The sequence below is a fragment of the Terrapene carolina genome, unplaced genomic scaffold (genome assembly GCF_002925995.2).
Source record: "Terrapene carolina triunguis isolate 2854851 unplaced genomic scaffold, T_m_triunguis-2.0 Scaffold174, whole genome shotgun sequence".
Lineage (NCBI taxonomy): Eukaryota > Metazoa > Chordata > Testudines > Emydidae > Terrapene > Terrapene triunguis.
In genome coordinates this window covers 1,370,960-1,383,102 of record NW_020664525.1, presented here as the reverse complement: position 1 = coordinate 1,383,102, position 12,143 = coordinate 1,370,960, and the positions used below count along the sequence as shown (strand labels likewise).

The 12,143-nt window shown below is 38.2% G+C and overlaps 1 protein-coding gene across 6 annotated transcripts in view; it reads right to left on the bottom strand.

Moving 5' to 3' along the window:
- Positions 1-12,143, bottom strand: part of LOC112104177 (arf-GAP with GTPase, ANK repeat and PH domain-containing protein 1) — a 645,071-nt gene that overhangs the window by 256,985 nt on the left and 375,943 nt on the right. The gene's annotated exons all lie outside the window — the stretch shown is intronic.

Sequence of the window (12,143 nt, the reverse complement as noted above, 5' to 3'; positions counted from 1 at the left end):
GAACTATGGAGGTAAATGCATGTGCACTTACACCACCACTCACCCTGCTCCCCTCCCCACCACACTGACAATATTAGGTAGAAAAGACGACTTTTCCCATTCATCAATACAGAAGTTATTCACCCGAAGTTTATTATCTCAGGTAATTTGATCAATACACTTCACCTTTATAGTACAGTTGTCCTTGCGAGCAAAGCATTTTGCGTTTTATAGTGAGATGGTTATTATGAAGGCTATTCATAGGGAAATTCTCTGCAGTTAAAAGTTTTTCCAATTAACTACATTTACCAGCATTTAAGCCATAAAATGGTGGTTAAATTCCACAGTGTTTTGTCCAACAGTGGCACTAGTAACTGCTTAGAAGTCGCTTAGCACAGATTTGGTTTCAGAAACCAATACATTTTTAAAAATTGAAACTAAAGATAAGTCTGCTAACAGAATGTAAGATCCATAAAATATCAGTTACAAATACACACACAACGTACGAGTGAGAAGAAACTCTTTGCAAAAACTTCAAAGAGAAGTTTTAAAGATTCCACAACATAGGACTGATCTCCTCTAAAAACATCTCTCACAATCACACCATTTTAGCACTCTTCAATTACTCTTCCTTTTGTGAGTTTTCACATTTCTGTTAAGGGTCATAAATGTGTAATCTAGCTCAGCTATGAACTTCCATCCTTCATCCTTTTATTTTCCATTTGTACGTATGGAACCTGTTTAAGAAATGGGAACACTAAAAAAAAGTCACTCAATACTTTGGATTTTTCAATCTGTTTTTCATGCCGATGCGCATACACTAACATCTCACAAATAAGCTTAGGGCTACAGAACTTCAGACTGCCAGCACCACATAGTTAATTTGAAATAATTACTAATAGTTCGTCCACCATTCAAAATCTTCAACATGTTTAAGGACTGGCAAAACTAAGGGACTGATAGCACATCTGGAGATATAGGGTGGCGCAGGTAGATTGACTTTGGATAAGTTTCCCCTCACAGCTCTGTCATGAATACCTTGATCTCTGTCACTGATCCTAGCTAGCATCCTTTCCCAGCAGCAGTCCTAGTGGGTGGCCCGGATGGGGTGCTTGTTAGGATCTGTGAAAATCTTACATGACTTTGAAATCCTGGGCACCTCTTCAAGAAAAACAACTGGCAATGATGCCAAATTAGGACAAACTAAGAAGCGTCCACTGAGAACTATACATACAGAGAGCAATACAGTATTTTCACTAGTAATCAACACAGCATTTGAACCCAGAATTTCAGCTTCAAGAGAATAGCGTATTAGCAACAAGTTATTACAAAAAGAAAAACGGTTTATTAGAAATGTAAGCACAATAAGTACATTTGCAGGATAGTTATTACCACCAAGCGAAGGAACTTCTTTAAAAAACTTGATTAAAAAATAATAATGATTCCTTGTGAGAGATCCTCAGAACAAACTAGTTCACTGAAGTCACATCAGCACTTTTAATTGGCCCTTGTTGGCCAATAGAAGGAGACATTTGCAACTTTTCCCAGGAAATTATATTCTAAATCCTTCATGAGGTGGACCTTGTCCTTTTCACAGGAAACTTGATAGCAGTCTTTAGTATTCACTGGCATAATTAGGACTGCAGTTAATTTCATTAAATTCTCTTGCTGCTAAATGAAGCAGATTATGAGACATCTTTTATTGCAAGGCGTGAAATTACAGCCTGTCAGCTGCCAATGGTAGAGTAAAACTAATGAATTACAGGGTAAATAACACCAGAATTAACCAGCCAATTTAACATAGCACAGAACAAAGTCATTTTTACTTTGAGCTCTAACGAACAACACCGACAGGATACCTGCTTAGCTCAGATGAAAAGGGAAAGTGCTTCAAGGATCTTCAGGAAACTAAATAACTAGGGCAAAGATATAGTTACTACTGGTTAAATGTCTTAAAGCATAAAGCTAACAACACTACGATAGATAATATTTTTAACATTTGAAGATTATGGAAAGTAGTACACACCCACAGGTCACTATTAAAATATTTAGAATGTGGTCTTTGCACGTAGCTAATGTTATTGTAGCATTTCTTAAACCTAGCATAGGCAATACAGTGAAAATTAGGAAATCAATAATTGTAAATATTTTAACCCATTTAATGGTGACAACTGAATGGGGCACACACAAGCCTAAACAAAATACCAGTTAGCTAACAGTTGTTGTTGAGAAATGTAACACCAGATGAATAATTTAAAATAAACTGAAATCTCCAGCTAACATTATGCATACACTGGCACCCAACTTAGCATGTCATTCATTAACACAAACTTACAAAGTGCATGTTTCTGTCAGAGCAACAACACGGCTATCTTTATTTTGCACCTATAATGGCGTCAGCCTCCACCCTTTCCTTTTTGTTCCTTTTATACAAGGGGTATGTCTACCCTGCACTTAAACACCCGGGGCTGCCCTGCGTCAGCTGACTTGGTCTTGTGGGACTCAAGTTGTGAGGCTGTAAAATGCAGTGTAGGCATTCAAGTTCAGGATGGAGCCTGGGCTCTGGGACCCTCCCCCTCAGGTGTGGCTTGCAAAGTTTTAAAATGCCAGTGTATTGGTACAGTAACAACTGCCACTGCCATCCTCTGACCTTTCTTTGATCATAATTTTAAGGGGGGTAACCAACGGGCAGAACATATATGTTGGTAGATATAACAGCAAAGTGTTTACCAATATTTCTATAGTTTGTACAATAATGCTAATGGTCCGATACCAGGGTGACAGGCACTTACAAAACTTGAACATACCTACAAAACCGTCATTGTCATAAGATATCTTTGTGGTCAAGAGCTCAGCAGGATTCAGAATTAGATAGACATACACCTCTACCTCGATATAATGCTGTCCTCGGGAGCCAAAAAATCTTACCGCGTTATAGGTGAAACCGCGTTATATCGAACTTGCTTTGATCCACCGGAGTGCGCAGCCCCGCCCACCCGGAGCACTGCTTTACCACGTTATATCTGAATTCGTGTTATATCGGGTCGTGTTATATCGGGGTAGAGTTGTATATATAGATAAAAAACAGAGTTACAAACTAAATATGAAAATAATGGAATAGGATTTTTAAAAGGCATACACACCTTCAAGCTCCAGGGTTAAAGCCAACCTCTAATGATTGGGGGTTAGAGGAAGAAATTTTCCCAGGAGGCAAGTTATCCCACAACTGCCTAAGGTTTCTTATACCTTCCTCTGAAACATCTAGTAATGGTCTCTGTCCATGACATCATCCTGAACTCGATGGACCACCAGTTTGATCAAATATATTAATTCCTACGTTCCTATCTTGCAAAGGGAAATGTAATGGAATCAGGGCCCTGCCCACCACTAGTGTTCTCCCCGTGTATGCTCTTCTTGCTCCTCCAGCGACATACCCAGCCTGCACCCTTTCGTGGTCATTCTCCCACTCCTTGCTGACACTTTCCCTTCTACTCCTGGTGCTTACTCTCCTCTCCCCCGGCTTCCCTTTGACCCACTGAAGCTTTAGGTGTTTACACATGGACGGGAAGGAGCAGAAAGAAGAGGAGGGTAGACAGAGGAAGTGTTGCTGGGAGAGAGGGGAGCCATGTTGTGGCTCTTCATGCTCTTCCATCTATTCTCCACAACTCACGTATCCCCGGCTCAATATAGGCTTTAGAGGTTTAGCTAAAATTTATTAAAAAAACAGTTGCCAATGTACCACTGCATCTCACTCTTATAGACCTTGACAAGGGACACAACTGCATCTTGAGTGCTGTGGTGCATCAGTGTCAATGCATTCATCACTGAAATCGATAGATAAAAATGTGAAAACTGGTCAATGGGAAGCAGCTCTGAGGCGCTGAGCTACTAGGCATTGACAGAGGTGCTGATGAGTTGCTTCTAGTTGGTGGTTCATCTCCACATTTCAGGCCTGAAGCCATCAGCACCTCAAGTACCATGGCCTTTTGGTATTTATGCACTCCTCATTAATTTGTTATTCCTTTCAACAAAATTTAAAAAACTGTCCTCCATTCTTTTTGTTGTTTCTTTTCCCCCTCCTTTCTTTAACTTTAAAAATGGACAATATTTTTTCTAGAAACCTTTAAAGCTTACTGTTTTTTCCCCTTCTCCCACTAATTATTTCTTAGTAAAGAGTCTTTATCTGACAGCTGGGAAGGGAGAGGACACACCCATCCCATTTAGTAGCCCTTCCTGGCTGCTTTGGGGAGACCCACACTGGGGCGTCCCTGACGACTCCTGTTTTCTAGCCCTGTCCAAAAGGCAAGACCACTTATATCTCGCTTTCTGTAGGTCACATGCTTACTCCCATTCCTGTGCCCTGCTTGTATAGCTCTCAATTTTAAAGGGCCCAAAAGCTGGTAACAGGCGCACCGGGATGAGCACTTCCGTCCTCAGGCTGAGTGTCCTGTTGCACCAGAACTCTCGGAGGTCACTTGCAGAGATCACTCCTCACAATTAAAAACATTTCTATGCTGATTTGTTAAAAAATAATCCTGTGCAGTCTTTTTGGTGACGAGCATACAACTCAAGTCTGAGTTTTACTATTAAACTGTTGAGTTAGGAATGGGCAAAATAAAAAGTCGAGAAGAAACAACATGAAATGCAAAGAAAACCCAATCACTTTCTCCGTCTCATAACTTAAAATCAGCTTGTGCCATTAACCTCAAACTTGAAATTAAATAAATGATCCTCTGAACAAAGATAACATGAGCAATTTTGTGAAGGAGATTTTCCCAGAAAGTTAAACGTTTTCAAAACTGGACTTATAAAATGGAAACCATCCAACAACCTCAATAGGGACAACTAGAATCTATGTTCAACAGACCTGCAAAAGTCCAAAAGCCAGTTCTCATGGCAAAGAAAGAGGAGTTCTGGTAAACTACCTTCTAGCATCGTAAAATGGACTCCGGTCTTCACAGCAGTGACCGTTGGTATCTTTCCATTAAAACGAAAGGAAAAGAATTCAACAAGGCTTGGTTAGGTGAGTTGATGAATAAATACAAATAGTAAAAGGGACCATAAACCTCTGCTATACATTATGTAGAAATAGATCTTGGTGAAAATATAGAAGGTAATGCCTTTATCATCAGAACACTTTTCTAAGTGTCTTAATTCATATGGATTCTTTTCCTAGCATCACAGGAGAAAATCCTGAATGATTTCAGGCAAACTGAACAGAAACAGATGCATAATCGCTGCATCTCAAAGAGATTTACAATTAACACTGCCTTTTCTCTTTCCAATATTACATTCATATGCAGATGAAAAATAAGTATCTGTATATAAAAAACAGCCAGGCCTTCTAAGGCAATATACAATACAAAGCCTAGAGTCTCAGTTCCCATGTAATTGAAAACATACTACCAGAGACAAGAGCTGCAGTAGATGGCTGATGGGCAACCCAACTGGACAGGAAAACACTTTTTTATTGCCAAGCTCTTTAATTTATGAAATGTTACTCATTTTCATATACATCTGATTTATTTTAGAAAGTGCCTGTAGTTACAGAAGTCACCAGGATGCTAGAGCGAAGTGTTGGTAACAAAAGGATCTCACAAAACTGGGCAACAAAATGGCAGATGAAATTCAGTACTGATAAATGCAAATTAATGTACATAGGAAAAAAATAATCCCAATTATATATTGAAAATGATGGGGTCCAAATTAGCTGTTACCGTTCAAAAAAGAGATCTTAGAACCATCATAGATAATTCCCTGAAAACATCCTCTCAATGTGCAGCAGCTGTCAAAAAAGCTAACAATGTTAAGAACCATTAGGAAAGGGATAGATAAGACAGAGTATCATAATGCCACTATATAAATCCATAGTATGCCCACACCTTGAATACTGCGTGTAGTTCTGGCCGTCCCATCTCAAAAAAAATATACTAGAATTGGAAAAAGTACAGAGAACGGCAAAACCATGATGGCATGGAACAGCTTTCATATGAGGAGAGGTTAAAAAGACTGGGACTTTTCATCTTAGAAAATAGATTTCTAAGGGGAGGGAGGGATATGACAGAGGTGTATAAAATCTGGAATGGTGCAAAAAAAGTGAATAGGAAGTGTTATTTACCCCTTAACACAACACAAGAACCAGGGATCACCCAACAAATTAATAGGCAGCAGGTTTAAAAAAAACATAAGGAAGTCCTTCTTCACCCAACACACAGTCAACCTGTGGAACTCCTTGCCAGGGGATGTTGTGAAGGCCAAAAGTATAAATGCATTCAAAAAAGAATAAGGTAAGTTGTAGGACAGATCCATCAAGGACTAATAGCCAAGATGGTCAGGGACAGAGCCCCATGTGCCGGGTGTCCCTAAACCTCTGGGTGTCAGAAGAGGAGACTGGATGATAGGGGATGGATTACTCGATAAATTGCTCTGTCCTGTTCATTCCCTCTAAAGCATTGGCAACTGTCCACTGTCAGAAGACAGGATACTGGGTTAGATGGACCACTGATCTCACCTAGTATGACCATTCTTATGTACCACAGTGATCATGCATGCACAAATTCAACTTCTGCTAATCTAGTACTAATGTACTATCATTCCTGATGAGGAGGCGGTGGAGGTGTACCATACAGAACCAAAGGACCAGATCCTTAGATGAAATCATGGCCGTTCTTTGCCAACACATTGACTTTGATATTTTAGATACATTTTCAGTAGATGCACAGCTTTCATTCTAATACTGGAAGATGTGTGTGTGACTAGTCTACTGGATATGACACTGAAAAGCTATGCCTCAATATTTCTAATTTTTCAGTACTTTTTCTTTGAAAATATTCTTAAGAGACAGTTTCTCATTAAAAACATACCAACCCCATGTTTCCTTATTTTTATGCTTCTTGAATTCATGTCCTTGAAACTATTTTTCCTATCTGTCCACACGAAATTCACAGACTCTGCTTGCATTCTGGGATTCCTAACATATATCTTTTGCTGGAGGATATGAACACTTATATGTTTGGGCATGGAATGATGTTATAATTTTGGTTTATGTTTCCTAGATTACTGGGTGCCTCTAATGCTTTTTTGTTCTTTGATTCTGTTGCACTGAATAACAAGTTTGTATTTTTAATCTCTCATTTTATATAAGGAGGCATTTTATGTGCTTGTTTTATCACGTATATTTTGAGTCAAATATCCTCATATCAGAGGCACCTTTTCTTATACCTGCAAATACATGTTAAACAAAACATAAAAATGGCAGCCCCTCTCTATCACTAGATGAACAGTTCATTTATACAAAACCTTCAATTTCAAATTCTACATTCTGAACAATTTCTTTAAGAATTTTTTTAAAACAAGCTTTTTTTTCTTTTTGGTAATTTCATCAAGCCCTGGGTTCCATGTTTACACTATACTATTTTAATAAACTTTTTCTCTCCAACACTTACGGCAGTTTCTGAACACTAAAGACCTCTCACAATTACATGTTTTTCTGAAATAATCACTCAGTACAGTATCATATTACGTGTTAATCTAGCTACTTGATTTGTAACTATTCTTCAGTCCTCTACCCAATCATTTAAATACTGTCATTCATAATAGGTGATATACTGTACTATAAACCAACTCATAATTGGACCTTTCAGTTCAATGTATTTTATTTTTGTGCTAAAGAATCACAGAAGTCAGAGAAGGAAATGAACTATTTGATCTGGCTACAAATGCAGGATTCTTCTCTACAATACATTTTCTGTTTTTTTCTATTTACTTTTAAAAGTGTAGATCATTTGGCTTCTATTGTTACCCTACTGAGAATATTTCACAGCCTAACAGATACCGCAGTAAGGAAGTTTTTCCTTAACATGCCTGAAGTTTTCATTCCATATTGTTAACCCACACCTATGTAGGTATGCCTCAACATACATACATACAAACATACACACACACACACACACACATATATATAGATAGATAGATAAACTAGCTCTTCTCTTCCTCAGTGTTTGTACCTTTCAGATCCCCGTATACTTACCATTGCCCCCAGCAGTAGCCTACCTAAGCCAAACATAATTAGCCCTTTTGATCTTTTAATGTGGGATGTGAATACGACTGATCATGTTGCGCCCCCCCCGCATTGGTGGCCACAGTGTTTATTACTACTGCCAGCTAGGAAAGGATCTTTTAACTAAAGAAACCACAGAGGTCTCTCTTTGGAGCCAAAACCTTAGGTTCACTCTTGTGCTGCACTCACTAATAGCCTGTGAGCCTGTTTATTTAGCTTATGGATTCCTCACAATATACTAATTTCTCCAGCTGTTATTCTAGTTTGAACTCCCTCAAATTTAACAGTATTGGTAATATGATGCCAAGAAATTAACTGAAATTTCAGGTGTAGTTGGACTACAGCCACATATGTCCACTTCTTTTGACAAAATGGGTTTTTGTATACAGCCCCAAACAACATGGACCTGTTTTGCACCCACCTCCCAATTGCAAACTCAAGTCTAACTTGCTGACCACTGACACCTCTGCATCTCTTTGAGCAATACTGCTTTCCAAGTTTCTTCCTCCTATTTAGATATTTAGCCTTTTCCCCTAAAATTTCCCACAGCTTGGCTACCACCAGTTTAGCAATGGTGAATGTGCTATTCTAGACAGCTCAGCAACTTTTCACCAGTGACATAAAACTTCTCAGAGAAAATCTAGTTGACATGGTGGTTGAGATGCTGGCAGCTACCAGTGCCTTGGGCACAGTAGTGTTCTCTCATCATTCCTACCATTAATGAAATTGCACTAGTGGGAGCAACGGTGAGAAACATCAAGACAAATAAGCCTTAACTGAGTACATGTGGTTAGGATTAGTGTTGCCTAAATATATTAGCTTGCTTTTTGATCCTCATTTTATTTTCTATCACTGTTTCCAGACATTGTCCCTTTTTATGATTTTTCCATCCCAACTGATGTTTGGAGCTCTTCCTAATTTAGCAGAATCTGTGAATCCCATTATTCTGTTTGCTCCATCTTTCAGATCATTAAGGAAAATGTTAAGTAGAAAAAGACATAATATTAATCTTTGCTCTCTCCAACTAGACAACTTACTTACACCAACTCAAATCCTGGTTTACCTTTCGATTACAATCTTTTAGACAGTTTTCAATCAACATAACTGTTTTTAGCCAAGCTAATTTGAATTAATTTTTCAATTACAATTTAGTGAGATAGTAGCAAATGCTTTACTAAAATCCAAATATTTTACATCTGTTGTGTTCCCTTCATCCACTAATTTTGAAATTCTATCAAACAGCAATCAAGTTTGTCTGGCAAGATTTATTCTTTATAAACCATGCTGCCTATTACTCATGGCTTTATTATACTGTTCAGGATACAAAGTGCTCCTATTGTGTCTGTGCTGTTCTATTCCTTAAACCTAAAATTGGATATAAAATTGATAAAATCCCAAGTATTTGCTACCAACCTTGTTTTTGGTCAGCTGTCAAGGAAGTATGTTCATAGCATGGCATTAACATAACAGCCATACTAGTCAGACAATGGTCCATCTAACTCAGCATCCTATCTTCCAACAGTGGCCAGCGCCCGATGCTTCAGAGGTAAGGAACAGAACATGGCATTTTACTGAGTGATCCATTCCTTATCATCCATTCTGAACTTTTAGCAGTCAGTGGTTTAGGGACACCCAGAGCATGGGGTTGCATCCGTGAGCATCTTGTCTAAAAGCTATCCTCTATGAATGTATTCAATTCTGTTTTCAACCAGGGTATACTTTTGGCCTTCACAATATCCCCTGGCAACAAATTCCATAGGTTGACTATGCATTGTGTGAAGAAGAATTTCCTTTTGTTTCTTTTAAACCTGCTGCCAATTAATTTCATTGGGTAACCCCTAATTCTTGTGCTATGTGAAGCGGTAAATAACACTTCCCTATTCACTTTCTCCATATCATATCTGATTTTATAGAACTCTGTCATAACGCCCCCCCTTAGTCATCTCTTTTCTAAACTCAAAAGTCCTGGTCTTTTTAATCTGTCCTTATACGGAAGCTGTTCCATACCTCATATCATTTCTGTTGCCCTTTGTGTGCCCTTTCCATTTCTAACATATGTTTTTTAGTTTGGGTGACCAGAACTGCACACAGTATTCAAGCTGTGGGTGTACCATGGATTTATATAGTGGCATTATGATAGTTTCTGTCTTATTATCTATGATCTTGTTATTCAAATAATACATATATTGTTAGAATGCTGGAGCCTTCATCTTCAGCTGTCCTAAGTAGAATGGTCAGTATTTACAGCTTCATCTCTAACAAACTAACTTGTGTAAAATAACCTTAAAATTACTTTCAAAAACTGCATTGCTGGATTCTTCCCTTTAAACTCTGAAGATTTATTTTAAGTGTCAACATCTGGTGCATCTGCTAAGGCAGCTTTATACATGTAGTGCTAATTAGTGTAGTTGGAAGTTTTTGGAGAATAAGGATGAGAGGTTTTAAATGAATGCCAATTCTCTGTATAGAGTAAGAACAGGCCAAAACCTTTACTTTCGTACCATAAAGAACAATATTTTAGCGGAAGAGATTTTAACTCTCACATAGCTATTGTTTTAGAAGACCTGCTACAAGGGAGTCATTCAGCACAGTATATACTGTGTGAATGTTTTTTCCAAGGTGACTAGCACTACTTCCCTCTCCTTTAGCTTCTTTTAATATGCCATTGTTACTTGCACCCTGTACACTCCTCTCCTCACACATTGTTCTGCTCCAATTTTATAGTATGGTGCGCCCTCAAACACCGATTTTGATTATCTATTATTGCCATAGAATTAAAGGTAGCAGAACATTTATGGAAATATTTGTAATGTCAAAAGTTTGCTTCATTCAAAAATCAGGCTAAAGGGCTTTAAATGCTTGCTGTTCAGTTTACTCTTTTGATTGCTTTACCACTATGTAAATCAATTTGTTAATGTTCCTTACAAAATGCATGAGCCAGTTATACTGACAAACACACAAAGCTCATTCGTAATTAGCAGTTAATTAGTATGAAGGAACAGATGCTGTTAGAGTTTCAGCAGGCGAACAGGTTCTGTAAACAATGCTTATAAATCTAAATGAATTTATTAACCACAATGCAACTGTCAACATTTTGTTGGCAACCATACAAATATGGCGAATCCCCAAAACATCTTTACAACACATTAATAATCATTGTGTCAACCAAACTCTATCAGACAATTTGACTTGCTAACAGTCATCACCATTCTACTTAATCTTATATATGTCACTGATCTCCATTCTAATTCTCCACCTATACCACACTCCTGGTGATGAAAAGATTCTGGGTCCCAGAATTTTAACGTATTATACATTTTCTCCCTCTCAGAAGGTGTCCCCTGAAATCATAGAACTTTTGCAGGACACCATAGTGTATCTTATACTGATTGTTTGAATGAACTTCCACGTACAGAGCCAATACACAACTTTAAAACAGAAAATCTCAATCCTGAGGAGTTTGCTATACTACATCCTTTATAACAATTCTCTTAAAAAGGGCACACCACTATGAAGCCTCTACAGATCTCATCAATTATTACCAATCACCATTTATAAATCTCACACACTCAATAAGCTACTGAGTGATTCTATGGCTCTTTTTAATGATCTGGGTACACACAGATGGCTGAAATAAAAAGAATACCCCTTGTAAGCATTTTCTAGGTGCAACATGGAGAAAACAATTCAAGAAATACCCTCTTATGGCTGTATTAGTTACCGACTTTTGGCTGGAAGATCAGATCTCAGCCTTGGGGTGCCATGAGGACCACCTTATTGACCTCATGCCTGTCAATGTCTGTATGTCACACTTTGAGATGCCAGCATGATTTGTTACAACACTTTACCACTGAAAAATCAGAATTAGTGTGTCATATTATAGCTTCCTTTCTTGTGGTCTTCATTGTTTTTAATCACTCCCCCCTCTTCTTCTCCAAAATAATCTTACATCTTTTTCCATTGCATCCTCTGCCCCCATTGATGGGGTGTGTTGACTTTGTTCTGTGTTGGAATGATGAAGAATTAGATCATTCCTAAGCAGGTGAAGGTCTCCCAAGTGTCTGCTCTCATTGGAGAGACTATTTCATTCTTTTACTGCAGATTC